The sequence below is a fragment of the Brassica oleracea genome, chromosome C4 (assembly GCF_000695525.1).
Source record: "Brassica oleracea var. oleracea cultivar TO1000 chromosome C4, BOL, whole genome shotgun sequence".
Lineage (NCBI taxonomy): Eukaryota > Viridiplantae > Streptophyta > Magnoliopsida > Brassicales > Brassicaceae > Brassica > Brassica oleracea.
This window is the reverse complement of record NC_027751.1, coordinates 19,618,499-19,623,036: the sequence shown is the minus strand read 5'-3', so window position 1 is coordinate 19,623,036 and position 4,538 is coordinate 19,618,499.

Genomic DNA, 4,538 nt, shown 5'->3' with positions numbered 1-4,538 from the left:
TAAAACTAATTTTGTATTTATAAAACATTTTTTTATTTATAAAAACTATTTTATTATTTTTTGTATTTTAAATATGTTTTCTATTTCAATTTTAATTTTATATTTTCGAATTTAAATTTAAAAAAATAAATTTATAATTTTTTTTTTTAATTTTGGAAATATTCCGAGGAAGTTTATCCCTCGGAATATTCCGACGACATCTTCCTCGGAATATTCCGAGGAATTTCCGACGAACTTGTGGTCCTCGGAAATTCCGAGAAAATAGGGTTTCCTCGGAATTCCGTCGGAAATTTCCGAGGGATTTCCGAGGAAAGATGAATTTCCGAGAAGTTATTTCCGAGGACTTTTTTCGTCGGTATGTCGTCGGAATAGCGTTATTCCGACGACATACCGACGATTTTTTCCCTCAGTATGCCGCTGTTTTCTTGTAGTGAAAACGTTTCCATAGAAAATTACATGCATTTTTAATAAATTATTAAAATTTGTATCACTAAAACTTAAACCCATTAATTATATAAAAGTATTATTGACATTCAGCGAATGATACTTTCGGAAATTTTCACAAATTGCTTTATTTGGAAAAAAACTTTGTTTATATATTGCATTTAATATTTCATTAGATATATGTTTCAAATTAAGCAAATGGAGAATATTGTGCCTCGAAATTGAGTAATTAATATATTCAGGATCATCTATCTCAGTATGAAATGATTATTGGCTTCCATTCACTCGCCTGAAACAAGCAAATAAAAACAAACACAATCTTTATCTAGATTTTGCAGTGGACTCTCATCAATAACTTCGAAAACAAAGAATTTACAGGTAATTCAGAATCTGGTGGATCCTCGAAATTGCGAAAATAATTGAAAGTATTTCGTTAAGTCGAATTCAGACAGGAGATCGTGATGGATGAAATTTTACTAATAATGGGAGATACACGGTTAAATCAGGATATCAAGTATAACGAATGTACTCGGATTGAGAAAGAACACTACCAGAGTATGGTCATTCGTTCGCTCCATTGAAGGCTTTCTGCTGGAAAGTACGCTGTCCACCTAGTAAGATGAAACACTTTTTATGGCAATTGGTATCATGATGTGTAGCGGTTAAAAAAAAATTAAGAGCAAGAGGAATACAAGGGGATACAATTTGTGCATGATATGGAGCACTTGAGAAATCCATAAACCATGTGCTTTTTGAATTTCCATCGGCGTTTCAGGTTTGGGCAATCTCACGAATTCCATCGAATTCAGACATCTTTCCCAGTCAATCACTCTTTGCGAACATGAATCATTTAGTTTGGAGGGTTTCTCTGGAATTGGAAAATCATCAATTTGCATGGATCTTATGGTACATATGGAAAAGAAGAAACACCAAATTATTTAGCAATTTAGATGTTGATCGTAGAGATACTCTCAAATTGGCAGAAACATAGTCATTACTTTGGGATGAGGCACATATTTCACTTATACAGGGAATCGATCAAACTCGATTACTATTAGAAGCAACAGTACCGGGCTACCGGCTATCCCAGGTATATGGTGTTTACGATGGCTCTTGAAAAAGTCAGAAAATCTATTCGGGACAAGGGAGTAATAATACACTGGAAGGTTTTGATGGTTAATGGGAGCGAGGAATAGAAAAGCAAGTCAGTCGCCACTTCACTCGGAGATAGAGGCTCTTATTTGGGCAACATAATGTATGAGGGATCTAAGACGGTTTACATTTGTAACTGATTGTTCTCAGTTGACGAAAATGGTTTCAGAACCGAAAAAATGGCCAGTCTTTACAAGTTATTTGGAATACATAATGATCTTGAAGAGAAATTTCAATAGTTCAGAGCTCACTCATATACCACGGACGCAGAATTCAAAGGCAGACAATCTCGCACGCTGTGCAAAGAAGCAACTGTCGTTTGTTGTCCATATGAATGAGGATCTACCAGTTTGGTTTGCAAAGTCTATATGAATATGTTTAAGTTGCTCACAAAAAAAATGTAAAGCACATGTAAACTATCAATTTTGTAAAGCATTTATTAAATATAAAATTATTTTAAAATATGCTATTTCATGCATGTTTTATATAACCATTAGTCCAATGCAAATCCAATTATATAAAAATGTATATACAAACAATAATTAAAATTACTGGATATAAACAAAAAGTTTGTTTTACATATATAGGTATTAGACTAATATACCTCTTATGAAAAATATTAAAACATATATTACCAAATATATAAGAAAAATATTGATCAATATAAAAGTACAAATAAATACTCGCACATTTTGGCGCACGGATCAAAATTCTAGTTGTATTTAAATTTAGATGCAAAAGAAATTACATACACTTCCGATGACAAAAAAATTACATACACTTCTTGATGTTAATATGACTCTACTTATTTGCTAATTCACTTTTTTCTTAGTCATGTTTTTTCTTAAAAAAATACTTCGTAGTCATGTTATTATCTTTTTATTTTGGAGTAACTTACCCCTTTGTAAAGTATTTATTTTAAATTCACTGATTCAAGTAAGAAATGAAAAGAAAAAATGAAAAACACGATGCAGTTCATGTGATGTAGTTTCGTGTGGAAGGAATACATCGGTATGTGTTATTCCATTTTGGTATCATAAGTGAAAACTAATTTGAAATTGTAGTTTATTCGATATTGTTGGGGTTGGGGACGTGTACGTACACCATCTTTAAATTTTCCCTTGGTGCACAAAAAAAACTCCTTCCCCATTAACTTTCACATCATCCTCTCATGATCCAAACTGTTCTGATTCTAAAATAAAACTCGGAATGGTGATTTTAAAATTCATCTTGCCTTAAGATTAAATACCTTAATTTAAATGGGAGGGAGTTAAGTCCCAGTGGAGACGGTTTGATGTTATTTATTTTAAAATACACACATATATATATCAGAACCGAATCAGATTTATGTATTTCAAAATTTATTTTTTTCATTCTTTTTTTTTTTTTTTGTTAACCAGGATGGGTTCGGGCCTTCGGCCTTAATCCCCCCCCAGGCCCGGGGCCGGCCGGCGCTGATACCGTGAACATGGCGTAAAGCACCCCTCCCCATGGGAATCGAACTAGGGGTGCAATGGAACCTACTCCAAGCACTAAACCACTAGCCCAACGCACCTTGGGTGTATTTCAAAATTTAGTACTTATGATTTGCTTCATTTTAACAGATTGAATAGTATTTGTTTTGATCCGCAGAGTTATAAATATCCAAATATTTCTGATCGAGTCAAAACAAATAACGTACGGATCAAATCAAATTATATATTTTTTAATGCTCCTAGTTTCGGCCCCAAAACTCATATATGCAATTTTAAGAGGGAATTTTACATTTTGGTTCCCAAACAATGCTTCAAAAATTATAATTTTTTGCAACTTCATCCTCGAATTCTTCTGGAAACTGTAAAAGACTAACTAGCAGATTCTTAATGATGCGACTACACATTTTTGAGACTTTACGATTTATATTATGTCGTTGGATCAATTCATATTTTTACTAGTGGTCTGCACTTCACACGGGATGTTGTCCTTGTTTTATGTATGAAGTGATTATCTTCATGGGTTAAAGGATTTTGTTAATTCTTATCTAGGAAAACAATACATTCTTAGATAATTTTGCAATATAAGATCGTAATGATTGAGATGTTCATTCAATTTGGCTAACATGTATCTAACAATTGTTTTAGTTATTTGAGCTAAGCCTGGGTGTTCGGTTTTTGTTCCATTTTGGTTTGGGTATTTTGGTTTTCGGTTTTTTGGTTCTGGATATTTAGAGACCGTTTTGTTATTTACAAAATCCAGTTCGGTTTTGGTTCGTTTATTTTGGTTTCCGGTTTGGTCTGGGTAGCAATGTTGCGAATCGCCTAATATCCGGAAAAAATTGAGTCCAATTTGGTTCCGGTTTTATTGGATAGTTTTGGATAATAAGGTTAAAACCACTGGATCATTTGGGTTTTTCATGTTAAATATCGGTAATTCGGATTGTTCGGATAAAATATTAGATAATTCGGTGAATTTTAAATATTTCAGGTACAAAAATATTCTTTAGTTTTTGTTTTCGGGTAGATAATTAATGCTCGACAATGATGATGAAGAAGACTGCATTAAGTGTAAGGGACGTTCAAATTTGTATGAACTGGAGAGAGCTGCTATTATGTGTGTATAATGCTTTTGCAGAGAAGAAGGTTTTAGTGTTCGAGAAGTTTTTGTGGCAACGGCGACCTTCAATACGTGGATCAAGTTTGGGTTTTATTAAATTTATGTACATGCCCGTAAAAAAGTAACCCATGAACAAATGACGAAGTCCAACAAAAAATCTACCAGGAAAAAACTGAAACAAAACTCATTAGTCTAATGACACATGTTATGTTTTCAGAGAACTGGTTATTTACATGAAGAATTAAGGAGGGAATAAATCTATATATTTCTATATAATTATATAATGATATAAATACATATATATATATATCAATTGGATTGACTAAAATTATCACTTAATATAAATTAAT